The following is a 22,414-nucleotide window of genomic DNA, read 5'->3' on the forward strand; positions in this document are numbered from 1 at the left end:
CGTGCAGTAGGATCAAAACCCAGTGCCATTGTTCTTGAGTTCTCAGTAGTCCTCATTGTGTACTTGTTTTTAAACACGATAGCTTCACTCGGTGATGAACTTTAAAGACATTACCTTTTCTTTCTCATTGCCACTCTTTTAATCAAGGGTTCATATACATAAGGAAGGCTTCAAGATAGATTTGCCTTCTTTTGACCTTACTCGTAAACCCTGGAAATGTTGAGGTAGATTTTCTCATCAGATCTGAACATGAGCTGCAATATTTCAAGTAATTGTTAAGCCAGTAAAATTTTACCATCTTTAAAGTTGTACGAACTTGGTTGGGTGAGGGTTTTTTTTTTTTTTTGTGATTCTTTCTCTGTAACCCCTGATTAGATGCCATGAATCTAACCACCAGTTGTTGAAATAGGAGCAGCGGGGCTGCGTCCCCAGCACCCCGGCTGCCTGGCTAGCTTATGCCCGAAATAACAACACACAAACTGTATTCATTTAAACACTGCTTGACCCATTTCTATCTAGCCTCTTCTAGGTTAATTCTCACATATTAATTTAGCCCATTTCTAATCATCTGTGTAAGCACCCCAAGGTGCGCTTACCGGGAAGATTCTAGCCTACATCCATCCTGGGTTGGAGGAGCTTCCTTGCGTGCATCTGCCCGGGAGAGCAGAGCATGCCTCTCTGTCTGAGGCATCTGGCATCTCTGCTCCAGAAAGCAGAGCTGTCAAGTCTACCCGGGAGAGCTGAGCATGGCGTCTCTGCTCCAGAGAGCAGAGCTGTCGGGTCTGTCTGAGGAGTCTTACCTCACTTCCTCTTCCTCCTGTTTATTCCTCCCACCTATGTTTTAACCTATCAGGGCAAGCAGTTTCTTTATTTAATTAACCAATGAAATCAACAGATTGATATATGATACTCCCACATCAACCAGTGGTGGTTCTTTGAATGGCAAGCATTTCTTGTCAATACCTTCCAGGTTGCCCTAGAAAACTATTGTACTGAGCCAAACCACATTCACCTTCCTGGTCGTTCGCAAAAGTTGTTCTTTTCTTCTGTATGTGCTGGGTATTCGCTTTTGACAAAGTATTATGAACTCTATATTATCTTATTCCTAATAAAATTATTTCATGTGTAGGATATTCATGCAGAAATAATCTGCATCTTATGAGAAATGTGATTTTTTTTTGCCTTGTGTTCTGCTTTACACTTCATTTATTGTTTTATTGAAGTCAGGAAACACATCCACTTTGGGTGACACCATTTCCTGACTGAGATCCCAGATTATGTATAAATGCAAAAAGGGTGCTAGTCAGTGGCATGCATTTGTCCCTCTCTGCTTTTAGTGAGAATGTGACCAAATATTTTGTGCAGATTTTATTTGCCATGCAGATGCTTTTTCTGGACACATCTCTCCATCATGCCAGAAAGGGACCATTTCTGCGATTCAGATCATTTAAAAGTTCTTTACCCCAACTTCCTATGATTTTTAGTTTTGTTTTTCAATGCTCACAAATGGTCTTTTGGTGAGTTCTGTTTATTTGAGTCCTTATAAACCAGCAAACTATCCAAACTGCAAAGACTATTCTTTGTTTTTAATTAATTAAGCATTTAAACTTATTGAGTATTCTTTGCTTTTATTACATAATTTTGAATACAGATTTAAAACTTTTTGGAACCGTTAGAAGAAAAGCATAGTCAACAAATGAAATGCATATGGGAGGACACAGTATTTACTTGCTTTCTGAAGCAGCGCCTCTCAACACAGGCAGAACTGTTGGCCGGCTTTCGGGCTTCGCTAATCCTCAACTATTCTGGTTTTTACGTGTGTTTTTTTACATTTTAGAAAAGGAATTCTAACCACATTTCTTACTATTGCTTGATAGAATGAAACTCTACTAAGAAAGAGAACACGAGAAATGACATTCAGATAATTTCCAAGAAATAGTGTAATTTATATTTCATGAAGTTTTAAACAATTGCAATTTACTAACCCCAATGAGTAGTGACTTACAGTCTCTTGTTATTTGCACCTCTGGTAGAGTGAACTAGAATTGAGATCTCATTCGAAGTCTGAAATTATATAAGTTAAATTAATGCCTTTCTTAATGTTCTGAGACCAGAGCCTCGTGTAGTAATCCAGGCTGACCTTGAATTCTTTATTCTCCTGCCTTTTCTTCCCAAGTGCAAGGAAATACATGCCTATACCGTCATACCTGACTTGACAGCCCTATTCAACAGTCCAATTCTATTCCATACCACAAATGTCCCAAAGTTATGTTGGATACTATTTTATAGTGAAGCTGCAAAGGCAGTTTGTTAATCTCATTCCTCTCAGTGCACCAAAAACTATTCCCAAATTTTAAAATGTCATGTTCCAGCTAGGCTACTGACAGATTTGACTTGCCTTAGAATTTAGCATTACTGAGCTTGTTCCTGAAGGATATACCTTTGTGTCTCTTTCTCAGGACAAAGCACTCTAGGCCTTCATAGTAACCTTGGTTGTTCCACGGAGCTGGCCCTTTGAGTGTTAGGCAAATATTTCCATCTGTGCTATATGTGGTGTGTGAAATCATTACCTCTTAGAGATTGTCTCATCTTGGAAGCTATGCATGGCACAAGGGATTTTGCAGATGTGAGTAATGTAATGTCCTTGAAGCAAGATTATCTGTGTTAGCCCTATGTTGTCATGAGTTATTAAAAGGTATGTACATGGCCGGGGATACAGCGTATTGGCAGGTCACTTGTATAACCTCACATGCATGCATGGATCCTTCAGTTCTATAGAAAGTACTACAGAAAGAAAGGGAAATGTTGCAGTATATATGGTCACGCTGTGAAACCTGCGTTTGCATTTGCATTAATTAAATAAAATCAACCTTGGGTCAGGAGGTGGAGCCAGCAACTAGTTGACAGAAAGTAATCAAAGAGAATCAGAGGGAATACAGAAAATGGATAGAGAAATGCACAGAAAGTAGTAGGGAGGGACTTTGAGTCTGGTAGTCACTTTTGGTTCAGAGTGACCGAGGAGACACTCTCTTTCTGAGACACCAGTGAAGAGGGGAGGTCAGCTAGTTGCTCCTCGACCTCTCTGAGCTAGCATGTTTTAGTCCTGGCCTCTGACTTCTGAGTCTTTATTGGTGAATAGAATGATAGAGATTTAGTTTAAAACTACTTTTGGTGGCAGCAGCAGGCGGTGGATCCAGCAGGATATAGAAGTCTCCTGGGTCATTGAGAAGAAGGCCAGTAATTGTGGAGCCATTCATACTGACTGAAATAGTGGTAGAGTCAGGAGCAGCCACAGTGCCAGTGATAAAACACTTTGGTTCTCCAATGGGGCTGCAGCAAATATAGAATGGGTGTCAGTTGACTTCTGATGGCAGAGACTCCAGACAATGGAAACCACCAGAGGGAGTTGACCCTGTTTCCTGCACCAATCTGCAGACAAACTGAGAAGTCAGTGGATTTGGTGAGTCCTTAAGGAGGGAGCTAAGGAATATTGAAACAAAAAATCTTCCCCACATTAAGGATTGGAAATATCATAATGCAGGGTGCTAGGACCATTTATTGTGTTACTATGGATGGCTTGATAACGGAGACAGTAAGGCAAGGGATAAGTGACTTAGCTGGGATTAACATAATGCCAATTATAATTATTATCAGTCTAATAATTAATAGCCACAGTGGTTTCTTGTGTCAAATATAAAAATGGTCTAATAATTATGTGCAATATGAAAATTAGATTGATAAGAGACAAACTTTAGAAAGACTTATTGATGAAAATAAGAAAAAATTGACTATTAAAATACAAGTCTTAGAAAGACTTCCAAATAAAAATAAGAAGAATACTCAGACACAAACAGAGGAATTTAGACAAGAACCTACCACACCACTGCACAAGAAAACTGAAGAGTGGTAACCCAAGGTTATTATAAAAGCAACTTTAGTTTGTCCAGTTACTTTATAAGAGTGACCAGTAGATGATAGGTATTCCCAAGGTTATACAGAAGTTAAATGGAGTCTTATAGAAATATTAGGTTTGAGAAGATTTAAGGAAACAGTCATTTCATATAATACACATTCATCCTCTGTGAAGCAGATGTTAAATTCTTGAGTGAATCTGAGTAGAATCATCCTCCCAGACTGGAAAGATTTAGCTACAGCAATATTGGATGCTGGTCCTCAGTTACAGTGGCAAATATGGTGGACAGAGTAAGCTAGGGGCATAGAACAATGAAAGAGGGTTAGAGGCCTTAATATTTCCTAAGATCAACTTCAGGTGAAGGCCAACTGCTGAGTTGCAAAGACAGCATGAATTTGATGATCACAACTTGGCCCTACATCATTTAGTAGCCTAAAATGCTTGGGAAAAGGTTGAAAAAAATCAGAAAAAGGTCTAAGAGGTCTAAGTCATTTATTAAAACTATACAAGGCCCAAAAGAAGCCTTCACTGTTTTTTGTAAAGATTAATTTTGACTGTAAATAGAATAATNTTTTTTTTTTTTTTTTTTTTTTTTTTTTTTTTTTTTTTTTTTTTTTTTACAAAGATTGAGTTCAGCTGTAAATTGAATAGTATCAGATACAGAAGTCAGATGAACATTAATTTAATCTTTGGCTTTTGACCATACTAATTCAGAATATAAAAGGGTGATCAGGCCTTTAAAAGCAAGATAGCAAGATCAGCACCAACAGACAAATGGATTAGGAATAAAGCTGACTTGCGTCTAATATCCACTTAAGAGTGCGTACATACCATGTTTGTTTTTCTGAGTTTGGATTACCTCACTCCGGATGATTTTTGTCTTGTTACATCCATTTGACTGCAATTTCAAGATGCTATTGGTTTTACCCCTGAGTAATACTCCATTGTGTAAATGTACTATATTTTCTTCATCCGTTCTTCAGTTGAAGGGGATGTAAGCTGTTTCCAGGTTCTAGCTATTATGAATAATGCTGCTATGAACATAGTTGAGCTCACAGCCTCAGATAACCTAGGTAACAAAGAGGACCCTAAGAGGGATGCGTGGATTTTTCTGGTAAGAGGAAATAGATGATATCTCCTGGGTAAACTGGGAGTGGGGGTGGAGGAGAGGGGAGGAACATGAGAGCCTGAGTTGGTAAAGTTGGGAGTGAGACAGAGGAGGAGAATAATGAAGAGGTATCTTGACACAAGAGGTCTTTGGGGGGTTAAGGAGAAATCTGGTGCCAGGAAATCTCACAGGAATCTACAAGGAAGACCACAGATAACATCTCTAGTCACAGTGGAGAGGGTGCCTGGAGTGACCTTCTCCTGTAATCAGATTGCTGACTACCCTAGTTGTCAACTGAAAGTCTTCAGCCAGTGGGCTGACAGATAGGGAGTCTGCATGATGTGGTATGGTTAGTAAAACTCCAGAGACAGATATGGGAGTTCAACCTGAAGGTAAGAAAAGCAAAACAGCCAGCCGCTGGCTCAGACCTCTACTTCAGTAAGAAATGATGATGATCATGCCTCCAGGAATCCTCAGAATAAAACTGACTTAAAACTGTCTCCTCCTGTTTTATATTCCTCTCTAGTGCTGGGATTAAAGGCACACACCACTTACTACTGTCAAGTTTCTATGGCAAACTAGTGTGTCTACTGGGATTAAAGGTGTGTGTCACCACTGCCTGGTCTGTAAGGCAGACCAACGAGGCTATTTTACTCTCTAATCTTCAAGCAAGCTTTATTTATTAAAATACAAATGAAATATCCCTACACATGGGCCTGCCCTAGGCTCACTGCATGTGGATGACAGTTGTGTAGCTTTGTTTGTTTTGGGGGTCCCTAGCAGAGGAATCAGGACTTTTTCCTGGTGCATGATTTGACGTTTTGGAACCTATTCCCATGCAGTGTCTTGCCCACTTTTGATGCAGGGGAGGAGCTTGGTCAACATCTAGAAAACACACTAGCAATATGTTACCTTATGATCCAGATGTCAAATGGCTTGATCTGTTTCAGTTAAGAGGGCCCAAGACTCATTAACCCAGAGAAATGAGCACACATCCACACCTTTTCATGCTCTCTTGCTTTTCCTTGTTAGGAGAGGTCTCACCGCTCATCACTGGGTCTGCCGCTGTATATGTGAAAATTTCTATTTTCCACTTTCTACATTGTTTTGTGTGTGACAAACAGCTAACAATTCAGAATGCTTATGATAGCAGAAAAGGAAACCATCAAATTAAAGAAGCTCACTGGAAGGGGCACAGGACTAGTAAAGTACAGGGTAACACTCGGTGAGCTAAGTACTCACTGGTGCAGTGTGAGACCAGATGAGCCAAGGACTCGCTAATACAGGATAAGGCAAGGTGAGCTAAGTACAGCTCCAGTCATGGGAGCTGGTACATGTTTACTACTTAAGAAAGGATTCATTTCTTACAGCCTGTAATCCACTATGCAATTCTCCAGCACGTGTTTAATATCTAACACAACTTACAATGTGACACTGAGGTTCAAGTCCTTGGAGTCAAATACTGACGGAAGTCCACAGTTTTTCATTAGGTAACTATGACCGTAGCTGTGATGTAGTTTCTGCTTTCTCCTTGGTGAAATAGAATAACTATCTTTTGACATAGAAGTGCGGTTATAGGCTAAGTACCCCACATACTCTATGGAACAGAGGAAAGATTTAGGAAACACTGCCATTTACGCACTGGCATGATCTCTGGTGAAAGGCAGGCTAAGAGGGCAATGGAAAATCACCCTGCCCTTGGCCTGCCCCTGGGATTTGGAAATCCCCACCTCGGTGACTCAGCATTATACCATCCAAACAGTAGTTTAGAGCTAAAGTCCTATCGGTACTGCCAGCAAAGCTGTACTTTCCCCTAGATCACCGAGCACAAACTGCAAAATGTTCAGAACAACCAGAACTGTTACACAGACAAGCCCTTTCTTGAAAAACAAAAACAAAAAGAAAGAAAGAAAAAAAAGAAAAACAAAAAACCCTATATAAGTCCGTCCTCCACCCAGCACACTCCTATCTCTGCTTCTGGTCAGAGACAGTAGCCATTCTGCGTTTCTCTCCAATAAATCTCTTGTGTGAGATTTGTTGCTTGGTTGTTCGAGCCCACAGAAGTAGGTCTGTTCCGTTTTGACTGCAGGTCAGAGAATTCAGGCCTATTCTTACTCCTCCAAAGCTAGTGACAAGAAGTTTCACTTAAGGTGTGGTCACTAACAAGATGTCTTGACCTAGGGTGTGGTTACTTGGTGTTTTGAGTGTTAAGAAGGCCCACAGAGGTGGATCCATTCCACACTGACCAAAGGTCAGAGAGTTCAGGCTTCTTCCTGCTCCTTCAGGGAGATAACAGGAGGCTTGGCCCAGGGAGTTGCTACCTGCAGTATACTAGTCCTAAGGTGTGATCCCTGCACGTCCTGCCTAAACAAACAGAATACTTAACTCAGGATGCTTGATGCTTCCGGTGCTGAAGAAGTAATTACTCTGTTTGTTCTTTGTGCCAATTTAAAGCAATCTTTTGCCTTCTTCCCTCACTTTTTGGATTGGGGTACATAAGTATATGGAAAATAAATGTGGGAAAATCCAGTATTTACTGGGTTGCTCTCCTGACTCTATTCTATGTCTCTGTATTTCCACTGTATCTCTATTCTGTCTGGCTGGTGTTTCTAATCCACTTGACCCTACCCTGGAACGTACGAACCCCATCAAGCCTGGACCCCAACACTTGGTGTGACTTTATATTGCTTAACTCCCAATTTCCAAGATATCCTTGTGTCAGAAAACCCTTTCAGAAAACTATATACCTCTAGATGCCCAGAGTTCTCTCCCACCACCACAGTCTTCCTACCTGTAGCCGACACCAGAAAACCAGTAACTCTCACTTTTAATTAGTAATTGCCACTTAAATCCAGAAACTTTTCAAATATATTTTGTCCACAAAATCTATAAACAAGTTCCTTTTTTATTCATTGATATTTAGTGATTGCCTTAAAATTCCAACTGTTTAATGAAGGAGAAAGAAAGAAGAGAAAATTAATAATTCATAAACTATTTTCCTTTAATGCGTTGAAGAAATAAATGGAAATCACTTCGCGGAGATTTTCTTCAAAAATCATCTCATGGAGAATAGAGTGGGAAAAGGAGTCAAAAATCTTACATTATGTATCCATAGCTTCACCTAGCTCCTTGGTCTCTCCAGGACACATTGTCACTGTTGTATACTGGAGCTAGAGAGCTGGGTGAAGGTGAGAACACAAAGAATGGTGGTCTGGCCAGTATCGTCGGGTGACAAAACCATCAATGGACAATTCTTGTGAACAGAAAGATATGTATGTACACACACATACACACACACATCAAACCAAGTTTCACTTTACTATTTACAAAAAGATGAAATAAAGCCTGAACAAGGTAAAAATATCCAATAAAAATAAATAAACATACAAATAAATAAAAAAAATAAAGAAGCGCTTTGGTATTTAAAAAAAAAAAGGAAAATCCTAATTTTGACAAGTAAGGTTTACTGGAGCACCTGATCATAATTAAAGCGTGCTTTCTTAAGAGCTATCATTCAGAAGTCACTGCCTTCCGTCCCATGCTGCAATGATCATCGTGACTGACAATCTTCTCAGGGTTATCTACCCACTGCTCCTCTTGGGAGCCAGTTTCAGTGAGTTCCTGTGAGGTGGTGGCACAAACACATTGGTATGAGGTAGAAATGCTGGTTCCTTCTGTCTACAGTTTCCAAAGGGATTTGTAGAAGAATCTTGCTGAGAACTTCATAATACTGTAAAAAAAATTTGAGGCTGTGCACAAAAATTGAGAACTGCAATTCTTATAAAAGGCCACAGAACGCCAGTACTGTTTATATTTAACCATACTGAATTTTCCATCATTGTGAATTAGTATTCGTTGTTAGAGACAGAGCACTGAATACTTGAATAGCTGAAAAAGCCATATGTAATCCCATTATTTACACTGCTAATACTTCTTTGAGCATGGCTTAGAACTAGTCATACAGATGGAGTACTTATGCCATGAAAGCTAACATTAAAATGATGACTCTTCCATAAAGAATGAGCATTATATATTTACCAGTATTTGTGTGTCTTCTGATATTTGCAACTACATTTTCAATGTTTTTTTTTAAATCTTTCGCTGAACTAGATGCACTAGGTTGTCAGTATGCACTAGATGTTTTAGCTCTGAGATGAAGAGGTTTTTGATTTTTTTTTGTTTGTATGTTTTTCTTTGTGTGTGGGTGTGTGAGCACACACGTGTGTGTATGTGTCCCCAACACCTAGAGGGGATGGCAAATCTTTTAGAAGGTAGTCAAGATAAGGAATTTCTGTATCTTTCCTCTTGGACTAACATATTTGTTTGCTTTCTCTTAAGCCTGGGGCTCTCAGAAAAGGGAAAGGTAGAAAGAAAAAAAAGAAAAGAAAAAATTCTTCTTCGCTGCTATGCTTTCACTCTTTGGAAAGTCAAAGTGAATGAAGTATATTAGGAAAAATATGCAAAGATAAACAGAAAATAATCTAGACACCCCTAATATTTTAGACTTTTAAAAAAAAACAGCTACAGTGTGACTCTTTCTCTCTTTAATGTTTTTAGAGAGCCTCAGTTATTAAAGCTAAATTTATTTTTTTCCCCTAGATTCCTTTCTTTTTGCTTTTACCATAGTGTACAAACCTCTTTCCCCACCACCTATGTGGAGTTTGAAATGGAGCTGGACAGGTCTGTAAGAGAAAACAGTGTAACTATGAAGTTCTTTGGAGAGACAACCTCCAAACTGAAGCCAAAAGTCAAGGCAAAGTGTCATCTTCCTGGGGAACAACAACAACAACAAAAAACAAGGTGGTGTATGAAATCTGAATGAAAAATGAAGACAGCAACAAGTGAACAAGTTAATTGAACAAAACACAGGATATAAGGGAAGCAATTCAAATCTTGAACACGTGTGTAAGTTCACACATGTGAGTCTGTTTTCTCAGTAGGTTCATATATACGTGATGGCTTCTATATAAAGATTCATGTTTCTATCATCACCTAAGCAAACACCACATCTTGCCATCATCAAACTCAACTTTTCATAATGCTCAGTTACGTAAAAATAGCTGAAGCAACCATAGCTTTAATTATTGCCATAGGTTAAATATTGCCTTCATTTTGTGCTACACAAAATGATATACACCTACTTCTTGACATATGTCATAGTTTCCCTTCCTGTTTGTGTAAGAAAATATCCTGCCAAAAGCAACTTAGGAGAGGACAGGTTTACTTCAGGTCACTGTTCTAGGTTATTATTGTGCAGTGTAACAGAAAGCCCACATCATCAGACACTCGAGAGAACTGGTCACAGCACGTCCTTGGTCAAGAGCAGCGAGCAGTAAGTTAAAGTATGCATGCACATATTCAGCTCACTTTGTCACTTTTAAATAGAGTTCGGGACCCAGCTCCAGAGAATGGTGCTCTCTGTCCACATTTAGCCTGGTTCTCCCACATCAGTTTGCATGATCAAGGCAAAGCCCTGCAGACAAGCTGCTCTAGACAGACACATTTTCCTGGTGATGGTAGGTTTTATCAAGTAGCCATTGCAACTGTCTATCAGGCAAACATTGGATTATAAAATAACTCAAATGCTGCTGTTCTTTACAGATCTGGCTTGAAAATTATCTCTCTTGCTGGTGAACAACCTCATCTTTGCCATTTAAATCCCCACCCAGGACAGAGTTCATTTCCCTTCTCTCTTTCTCGTCAGTTGTTTCTGAAAGGTCAGCTGAGAAGGGCTTCGCTTTTCATGCATCCTATTACAGCACTGCTCACTAAAACACCTAACGCTACTTGTGGTTGTGCTTTTTCCCTCCACCATCCTCAACTCCTTTCATCACAAGGAGCTCACAAATGGGTAGCTAAATTAACACAGTGAGTGACTGCCTTTTGAAGTAGCTGTTCACAAATGATTCCATTTAATTGTTTAGATGAAGTCTTACTATGTTGGCAAGGGTGATCTCCACCTCCTGGTCCCAAGTTCTGTTCCCATCTCAGGCTCTAAGGTGGTCAGGACTACAAGTGTACACCATCCCAGCTGGCTCGTGTAGTCCTTAAAATAAACGTGTGGTAGAAGTTCTTCTACTCTCAATGAAAAGTTACCCAAGGTCTCAAGGCCATGATTTAAAGCCATGTTCAAACCACAGATCTTTAAATTCTAACTCTTCCTTGGGGCCAGCAAAAGCTTCTTCTTCACTATTAACCACTCCGTTTCTCTATACTTCCATTATCCCATAATGAATAATATTTATAATTTTGTCTTAAAGTTCATGATGTTCTTAGAATTTAAAGGTTTGTTTGATACTTGAAGGCTAGCATGCTCATGCAGAAAAGTCTCAATACATTCTAGCCTAGGTTTGGAACCATTAGACTGCCCCCTCAATCCCTTACACATCTTGGGCAAACCATGTAATGTATTTCTTTTGAAATACTCATACGATGGAAGAACTCTGTAGGAAATGAGAAACAAGTGGAATGTCATAACATTTGAAAACCATCCTGATGAGTGTATCTTCAAATCTTGTTGGCATAGAAAACAAAATACTAAGTCACTCGAAACAAGAATTTGGAATTACTTTCCACTTGAAGCTGAGAGCTGCGAATTGCCACATTCACTGAGAATGACAGACCGAAAACTGGCCTACCAGTTTAAAAAGCAGTAAGAAGCTGTATCAGTGCTGGTGGACACTGTGGGTCAAAAGTATTATCGGACTTCTTTTCTTGAATCCTGGGATCCCAAGCTAGACAAATAACTGTGTGCAGGCAAGGAACTGTGTGGTAGGTGACAGAGAAGAGCTGAGCTCTGCAAGCACAAGCACTTTCCAGAGAGATGACAGCCAAGAGCGGCCACATTACAAAGTCTAATCATCTGTTTTAAATTCATGATTCTGAATTTTCCCACCATATGAGAAATAGCAGTAAGAGTCAGCAAGATGAAGAAGAAAGCAAATCAGATCACGTGGGGCCTTGGTTATTCAAATGATTGGATATGGAGTTTTATGTATGTGTATATATTGGGTAGAAGAAATATGGTGGGATTTGGAGATTTCCTGATGGTTTTATGATGAGAATGACAAAAACTAGTTGTTGAAGAAAGAGCAGTAAAGGTTTTTGTCACACACAGCTCTGTGAACTAATTGAAATTTAGTATTTTAAAGCATTAGTGCAAAGGGGGAAAATATTCACAAAACATATGGAAGTCATCTTTGAAATTGCAGATTATGGTTCTAACATCCAATATAAATTTAATTTGAAAATTATTAGTTTTTTAGTTGGTCTCTGGCTTGCCTGGTCTTCCTGCCTCTGTCTATAAAATGAAAGTTTTAGGTCAGACTATGGGGGAAGGGGAAATGCTTTTCTTTCTCTTATGATTTCATCGACAACCTTGAGGGAGAAAGTGCTGAAAGTGTTGGTATTTCTTAGAATTAAACAGCTTTTCACAGTAGTAAGTTGAAAATTTCCATATAAAGATAGATAAACCAGATCTGTCACACTAATATGGAATAATCTGTAAGGGATATTGCTAAACAAAAATATAAGGTTTGAAAACTGTTCAAATGCTCAATTCTGCAACAACTCTCATAAGTCTATCTCTCTAAGAGTAGACAGTTCTTGCAGAAATGTGGAAAAATACTATGGCATTCGTCTTAATTTCTTTTTTGTTACTAGAAAAACATGGTGAAGAAGTAAAGGCCTCTATCCTAAATCCCCTGACTCTATTAATTCAGTTTTAGCAATCTAGTTACCTACAAAATCAATAAATTTCCTGTGCAATCTCCATTTTGCTGTGTAACTTAGACTCTGTATTACTCAGCATGGATAGACACTGTACAAGTGAGCCATATGACTTCATGATGATCAGCTTTGTAAATTTGTAAAAAATCTATAAATTGAGCCGGGCGATGGTGGCACACGCCTTTAATCCCAGCACTCGGGAGGCAGAGGCAGGCAGATCTCTGTGAGTTCGAGAGCTCTGGTCTACAGAGCTAGTTCCAGGACAGGCTCCAAAGCCACAGAGAAACCCTGTCTCGAAAAACCAAAACAAAAAAAAACCACAAAAAACTATAAGTTGGACTTTCTTCCTTCCTGCTTAACGGCCATAATAATAGAGTGATTTTAATAATTAAATGATATAACCCATGCAATTGTTTTCTACCATAGAGACATGGGGTGGGTGACTACTGAGTCTCTGCTCATTTTGAGATTTTAATCTTCTTATCACGTTTTAAAGTTCCTACATTTTATATATGTTTAATACTAGAAAACCCAAATGAAAACAGTCACTAATCAAAAACCAAGGTTATAACACATCATTATAGTTGGCACTTAAAAACTATTCATTTTTAAAGTTTTTGTTGGGAATATTTTGAAAATAATGACAAGACATACAGAAATATCAGAACACGACTGATACCCTTGACTGATGGAATGTTGTTCCTCAGGAGACCATCTGACAAACACTTTCACAGATACGTTGTATCTCACAGTTTTTCAAATATTTCATATGACTGTTGGGAGTGGAAGTGAAAATAAAATATGTATTTTGCTTATGAAATCATATTCTGACTTCATTTGAAATCACACATATCTGGAAAACCTTAGTGCCAGCTGGAGAAGGCTTAGCTTCCAGAGAATTCCAGATTACTAGTTTTCAATGAGAAATAGAATTCGTTATTAAACAGAACAAAATACCAGACTTCAATGATGCTTGTAATTATCGTCCCAGGAGACTAATTGGCATTGGAAACCATGTTATAGCAGGATGTTCGACTTGTAAAATGTGTTGCCATGAACCAGGGTGGGGGCCAAGTTTTCTGCTGGATGATTATGATTACCCTTCCCCTCATGGATGATATTCTTTAAAATAACCATTCACCAGAGAGAGATACACACCAAGGGTCAAATTTCAGTCCAGAGACTTTGTTCCTACTATTTGACTTTAATTAAAAACTGGTGTTTTATATGTGGCGATATATACTTTGCCTAGGTTAGGCACATAGAACCTCACAAACTTTGCAGCAGAACGTTCAATAGATGATTGCCTTAACTACATAGAAATCTCTTACCTAACAATCCTTGTTTGTTACTGTTGTGTAATAAATTAATTGTTGGGTAGTTTCTATGTGTGGAAGACTGGAATCTCACCTTAGCCTCGTAGAACTTGCTGGTTCTTGTCAGCATTCACTTTCTTCTTTCCGGACTTGAAGTCTAAAGCTCTCAAGGGTCTGCCATTCCTTACGCGTCTCTCTACAAGATGGCCGATTGTCACTTTGAGCCATCAGGATAACATCTGTTACCCCTTGGATCTGCTTTCTCCCATCTGTCACCACAGATATGTTCCAACCAATATCACTTAATCTCAACAAGGAAGGGCTGGCTTTCTATTCATAGGTGCATCCTACTCTCCTGGAGAACAGCTCATGGAGGCCTCTTATCTGTTGGGTCTGGCCCAACTTGTCCCTCCGTTCCTGAGAAGAAGAGTGGGGATTGAGGAAAGAAATACACAAGAGACAGAAGATAGAGTCGAGAGGGCTTCCGGGGAATACTGTAGCAAAAAGGAAAAAGGCAAAAAGTCCTGAGTTTATTACTCTCTGTCTTTATATACCCAGACAAAGGGGAGGGCACAAGATCTGCAAGATACAAAGAACAAGCAAGTATAGTTAGCTCCTTACGTCTCAAAACACCTTGTAACCATGCCGTAGGTGAGAACTTCCTGTTGACTGGCCTTTGAGGAGCAAGACTTCCAGGTTCCACACCTTTGTTCAAACATCTTGTCGGTTTTTTTTTTTTTTTTTTTTTTTTTTTTTTGAGGAGCAAGAATAGGTCTGAACTCTCTCCCTTTTAGTCAAGATGGAATGGATTCAAAGCTGTGGGCTCTCACACTTATCAGGAATGTGAATCTCAGGGGTCAATTTAGAATTCTGCCTACTACTTACTATTATGAAGGTGAGAGGCAAGGAGGGGATATGTAGTTTCTGGACTCACTGAAAGCAGAATATCAATCTAACTGTGGCCAGCTGTGCCGGTCCTTAAATGAAATTGCATGAAAGCCAGATTTGAAGAGTCAGCACTGAAGATGTGATTTCACAAGGGACACAGGGCAAAGTGGACAGGTACCTAAGATGAGGTTGGACTTAGAATCACTAGTGTCCACATGTCTTCCTTTTCTAGCTTCAGATAAATAAACCACCATAATTGTGAGTCAATAATAGTTCTCTAATTCACTCTTCTTTTATTAATAAATTTTGATCTTTGACATTCATTATATCTATATCTCTATCTATCTATCTATCTATCTATCTATCTATCTATCTATCTATCTATCTATCTATCTATCCATCCATCCATCTATCTATCTATAGAGAGAGTATTGTTCTCCTTCAACTTGCTCTTATTTTTCTCTATCTCTTAGACCTCCTTCCTTATTAATATCTTTCTTATATTGGTTCTTTTTGTTTTGTTTATTGTGCCATAGTATTTAATAAGGACCATGTGTGTTTCCTGGGTTTGGAGCTAACCACCAGAGCCTGATGGCCTCACCAGTGGGTATAGATAGAACTGGAGACTGCTTTTTCCTCTCCCAGAATCTTAGTTGCCAATAGACCATGTATAAGTGATAGGGATCATGAGCCCATTATCCATCCATTTCTGATTGTTTGGCGAGCTCAGACTGTGTGGGTCCAGTGTAAGCAGGCATATAGGTTGTGAGTTCTTGATTGCCGTGATCATGTCATGCTTAGGTAACAGCACTTTGCAGCCCCTGTCCCCATCTTCTGCCTCTTCTGCTCTATTTCGTCTTCTGAAATGATTCTTGGGCCTCAAGGTAGCAGTGTGAGTGTCTGGATTAGTGCTGATCCATCTACCGTACTTCATTCTCAGCTCGTTGTGTAGCCATGGATCTTTGCATTCACCTCTATGCACTGCAGTGAAAGGCTTCTGTTATGAATGCTGAGAGCAGCCTTAAGAAGATGGGTTAATGCTATGTTAATCCATCTAAATAACATGCCCTCAGATCTCTTCAGTCACGGGTTTTGGATTAGATTTACAATATTAGGCGTGAATGGCCTTTTGTTAGGATGGGTCTTCAGATCAGTCACGGAACAGTTGACAACCTTCTTAGGAACCATGGCAGTATTGTATCAATGGGACACATCATGCCTGGCAGTTAGTATTATAGCTCACAGGGTTCGCATCTGCTTAAGAACATTCATGCTTTAATGACATGCATAACATCATCTAACATCAGGAATACTTGCCACCAAGGAGGAAGTGTTCAGCTCGATTTCTCTATACCCTGCATCCAAGGTACACATTCATTCCTCCAGTCTTAATATGGGAACATTAAAACACAGTGTTAGCAAAGAGGAAGTGCTGAAAATTTAAAATTAATAAAGTGATTGTATCTAATATCCACAGTGAATGTGTATCTCAGCCAGCATTTCAAATCTAGTTCCAAAAGAGAATATTCTCTAAGCCCCAGAGAAACTAGGAGCCTCATATACTGCTATGCACCTGGTCCACAGCTTTCACTGGTATCTGCCAGACTTCACGTATTGTTCTAACAACCACAGGAAATACAGTGTTGAACGTGGCTTCCGTTTCTCAGAAGAAAAGCTCAAGTTTCTGCCAGTATCAGAGATATCCATTTCCTATACCAATAGGAAATACCTATGCCTATAGACTTGTCTTATTAGTATTATTAGTAAGGCTGATTATCAATATTTGTCACATGATTCCATATATGAATAGTTAGGCTTGGATTTTATCTATGTTCATGGTGAGTCCAAACAATTTATTTTGAAATAATAATAGAGTACCAAAACAGCTTATTAATTGCTTTTACTTTACTTTTACTAAGTAAAAATGTAACCTTTAACCCCTGCCACCCTCCTCCGTGTGAGAGAGAGAGTGTGTGTGTGTGTGTGTAAATGAACTTATTTCAATGTAAGAAGTCAAATAAATACATGTATAAAAAATAGGGAAAAAGTCAAAGCATTGGGAAGGAGATTGAGATCAATAAATAAATTCATCCAGAATTTTGCAATATTTATGAGAGTGAAAGAACTTTTTTTTTGGCATTTTTAAGTCTTTTGAGACAGGGCCTCATGTTGCCCAGGCTGGCCTCAAACCTCCCACTTCAACTCAATAGTTGAGATGCCAGGCATGAATCTTGTATTTAGTGTAACATAAATACATATGATCAAGTGTACCATAACCATTTCACTGTTGTAGACATCTAAAATTATTAATCCATCCTGCCTATTTTAGATCAACTTTGTCACTTTGTGGGACATCATTAAAGCAAACTAGACTTTTTATCCGGGCACAATAGTGCACACCTCTAATGCCAGCACTTGGAAGACAGAGGCAAGTGGATCTTCCATCCAAGAATTCAGTCAGAAACCAAATGTTAAACAAAAGAAAAGGACAGAAACTGAAACAATCAAATAAACATAAAGAGGGACCTGGAAGTGGACGGATGCATACCAGGTTTACGATTGTGGATAACAGAGGCAGTACTGCCACCTACTGGTGAAAATACACACTGAAGGATAGGTTCTTCACAGAAAATCCTCTGATGCTCTCACTCCACAATTTTCCCACCTCCCTCTTCTGCCATGTCTCCCTTAGGTATGGGAATGTTTTGTACATGTGCCCACTGGGACTGCGACCCATACCTGTGCCCTTTGATTGGTTGTGGTTTTCTGTCTACTGTTGTGAAGCGAAGTCTCACTGGATGATGGGTAGAAAGACAAAGAGTTATAAACTGCTGTTAGGAATTATGCTGGTTTTAGTAAACTAGTTGCTATGGATTCTTCTTTAATAACTATGATGATTTCACTAACACTGAGTAGTTAGCTAGGTTTACAGGACCAGACATGGTTTCTGGTCTTAACAAGAATAACACTAATGTGCCTGCCAAACTGGACAGAAAAAAAAAAAAAAGTTCACTGGGCTTCAGTCCTACACAAGGAACTATAGGCAAATGGAAACAGGAGAGGTGGTCTTCCCCAGAGAAGGGCAGTTGTCCAATGCTAAGGGATCAGCCCTGAGAAACATAAATACAAATATCATCATAAAAGTTTATATAATGAGCAGGATATATTTAGGGATATGTGGATATGTATGTAACCATATATACATATATATTTATGTTCAGTAAGAATAGATGAAAAGGAAGATAACTTGAATTTGGAGGAGAATTATAGGAGGGTTAGAAGAGAGGAAAGGGAAGGGAGAAATATTGGAATTATATTACTATTTCAAAAAAATTTTAAAGTTCTTTCTTTACTAAGTATCTGCAATCTTTATAGCACACTGAACTTAAAAAAATGATGTTATTTGCCTCAGAGACATGACAGGAAACTGCACCCATGAAATTTCAACAATATGGTTGTCAACCAAGACTTGCATAAAGATGCCAACTGATGCACCAGTGTAGATGGGGGAAATTTCACAGGGCCCCTTTCCTAGATGAAAGGTACGGGCAACCGACAGCTGCCACGAATAAAAGAATCAGTTTTCTCTACAGACAAGAACCCCCTCAGATGTTATTCAAACCAAAGTGCTCAACAGTAAGCCTATGTACATATGAATAGCACCAAATGGATGCAATGCATATGTATGTGTATATACAACTATATATATGTAACATTGATAGTTAAATGGAAGAGGTCATGAATTTAAGAGGGATTTTGGGAGGACACTGAAGGGGTAGGGAGGAATGAGAGACAGAAATGATGTAAATACAGTACTTATATATAAAGTACTTATATATTTCTAAAGAAAATAATTAAAAATGGCATCAAATTTATATGTAAGTGGAACCCAAATAAAGTAACTTTACAATGACATGAATAAAATATGTATTGGTAGTAATATACACATAATAATACAAAGTGAATCACTTGGGGGTAAAACCTAAGGTTTGCTAGGCAGGCCCCATTCCAACTGCCTGTGCCCTGATGCAGATGGTGGTTTCTTAAGCTGTCAGTCAACTCTTCAAAAGGAAACTATTTAATTGGGGTGGCTTGTTCACAGTTTCAGAGGTTCAGTCCATTATCATCACGGCAGGGACCATGGCGGCATGCAAGGAGGTGTGGTACTGGCTACATCTTAACCAGAGGGTAGCAGGAAGTCAACACTGAGCTTGGTATCCTGAGCATAGGGAACCGCAAAGCCTGCATCCACAGTGACACACTTCCTCCAACAATACCACATCCCTCCAACAAAACCATACCTCCTAATAATGTCTTTCCCTATGAAATCATGGAAGCCAGTTACATTCGAGCTACCACATTCCCTGGACCCTATAAGCTTATAACAATATCATAATGCAAAATGCATCTAGTCCAATTTCGAAAGTCCCCATAGCTATCACAGTCTCAAGAACGTTTTAAAGGCCAAAGTTCAAAGACTCTTCTGAGATCCAAGCAATCACTTTACTGTAAATGCCTGTAAAGTTAAAATAAAAAACAGCCCACTTACTTCTAAACCATAATGGCAGAGGATATACATTAGCATTCTAAAACACAGGGAAGGGAGCATAGTGACGAACTACTACACCAAAGCAAGACTGAAAACCAGCTGAACAAACTCCAAACTCTGCATCTTCATGTCTGATGTTGAATGCTCATCAGATTTCCAACTCAGTTCAGCTTTGTTGCCTACAACACAACACATTTCTTTGTCTTAGGCTGGTTCCACTCATTGCTAACAGCTTTCCTTGGCAGTCATCCCCCGGCTCTGGCATCTCTAACATCTTGGGTTCTTCAAGGCAATCCAGGCTTCAACTTCACAGCTTTGTGTAATGGCCTCTCTATTAGGCCTCCAAACAGGCACATCCCTGACTCATGCCTAGCATCTGTGGCTTTATTCCGTAACCCTTTCTTCTATCATTAAAGTCAGAACCATGTGCTCTAAGCTGCCAAGTTCTGCTGCTTCTTGGGGACAAACCATGCCTCCACCCATAAGTTACATCTTCTCCAACTTTCTGTCTTTCACTTCCTAAGCTTGACTCTCCTGCAACTTGCTCCATAAACCAGGCTGGCCTCAATCTCGGAGATCCGTCAGCCTCTGCCTTCCCAGTGCTAGGATTAAAGGTGTGCCCCATCACACCTGGCTAGAAGTTTTTCTTAGTTCCTTTTCACAAGTTGGAATTTCAGCTGGGTGGGATCTTGCACTGAGGTCATCGCTCCATTTGTTCCATTTCTAAAGCCATTTACCTCTTTGAACACAGGATTAAGCTCTATTACACTTCCTGATGTTCTTTTTCTCCACAAAGTTTTCAGTTTGTAATTTACCCTGCTCAGCTTGCTCCTTTTCATTGTGCATCTTTATTAGAGTTATCACTGAAAACCACATGACAGTCTATATGTGGATATGTTGAGATTTCTTCGGCCAATAGAATTAATCCAAAACTCTTCACTATAGCCAACAGACTCTTTTGACAAAGGCAAATGGCAGTCACTTTCTTCACCAAAATATCACAAAAGTGATCTCTATGCAACATAAAACAATTCTTCTCCTCTCAAACCTCTTGAGTGAGCCCCTGATAGTTCAAATAACTCTTAGCCCCTCTGTCCACCATGTTCCTACTAGTATAGACCATTAAGTAGTTCTTAAAACATTCCACTGCTTTCATAACCCAAAGTATCAAAGTTCAAATTCCTCCAAATACATGGTCAGATCTTAGCAATACCTCAGGCTCTGGTATCAACTTCTGTCTGAGTTAGGGTTTTTATTGTTGAAAAGAGACAACCGTGAACTCTTATAAGGTAAAATATTTAATTAAGGTGGCTCACTTATAGTTTCAGAGGTTCAGTCCATTCTCATCATGGCAGGGAAGATATTGGCATGCAGGCTGATGTGGCGCTGGCTGCATCTTGATGGGAAGGCAATAGGAAGTGGACTGAAATACTGGGTGGTATCCTGAGCATAGGAAACCTCAAAGCCCACCCACACAGTTATACTCTTCCTTCAACATGGCCATACCCACTTCAACAAAGCCACATCTCCTAATAGTGCCACTCCCTATGAGATTATGGGGGCCAATTATACAATTATATTCAAACCGCCATACCCACTTAAATTCTTCCTTGCTAGCTATTTGGGAATAGCAATGGGAAAAGTAACTATTATAGATGTTCTCACAGCCTTGGCTTGGTTATTAATTAACCTATACATCTTAATATATATATATATATAATATAAAATAAAAACATTTGCCTACGCATGCACATTAATAGGGCATGTCATAGCTAAGTCTTACTCTTCCTTTTATGAGTTAGACTATAATTAACCTGTATATTGCCACAATGACTAAGCTAATTGCATACCATTGTCTTAGGTGAAGCCAAAATTGTAGAATGACTTGGGATGGAGAGAGCTTTTAATTTTTTTAAGTGGAAGCTTGCTGAATAGATGAAAATCTGGTCGTTATGACATACAAGTTGGATTGGCTTCTGAAGATAACTAATCCTAAATAATGTAAGCTGGAAAGTATCTGGTTTATATTTCAATCGTTGGTTTTTGTTTTTTGCAGCTACATTCTCTCTGCCAGGCTCATAATATTTATTTGGGTTCTGATACACATTGACAGGGTTGGATAATTTTTGCCCCATATATACTGATGTTGTGCCTGGTAATTGTACTGGAGTATATGAACAGCATGGTTTCTCATTTCAGACTGGAAAGTACTTTCTTTTCCATGGGCAGCTGTGGAATGATGACGTGCTAACTTGAATGACGAAATTCCAGTGTATTTTATTTATACTTAGGTCATGTTACTAGTGCCTTTAAAAGTGTAGGTTTCATGTGTTAATATATTTGGTGTGCATTTCATAAATATGTGGGCAGAAAATTGATGAATAAATCCTGAATGAAAAAGATCATGAAAAATTCCAAAAATACATTAGTATAAGGACCAGAAACTATAATGTATTTGATCACATTTTCTTAATGGTCTTAAAAGGAATCAGCAAGATAGATCATTAAATATAGATCTCATATGTTTCTATGAAATTTAAATTGATTTTTAGGTTGTTGCAAATGGAGTTTTTCCATTTGTTATTTGATTATAGGAAAACTATTGTACTTTCTATATTGATTTTTTTAAGCAACCCGATAAAAATTTAAGCTGTTGCTAATATTTTTAAACTAGTTGTCTAATATCTTTTCAAGTATACAGATAGGTCTATCATAGAAATAAAATTTTAATCTAATATTTTCAAGTTTTAAGCCTCCCATCTTTCAATGGTATAACTAGTTGTCTAATAGCTCTAAGTCCTAGAAAGTGGCTCATTGCTTGCTTTTTGTTTGTTTTTTTGCAGTTGGTAGAGTTTAATCTAATGTCTTGAGCATGCAAGTCAAATTCTCTACTAATGAGCTATACCCAGGCT

The sequence above is a fragment of the Alexandromys fortis genome, unplaced genomic scaffold (assembly GCF_014885135.2).
Source record: "Alexandromys fortis isolate MF-2015 unplaced genomic scaffold, M_Fortis_MF-2015_v1.1 scaffold_53, whole genome shotgun sequence".
Taxonomy (NCBI): domain Eukaryota; kingdom Metazoa; phylum Chordata; class Mammalia; order Rodentia; family Cricetidae; genus Alexandromys; species Alexandromys fortis.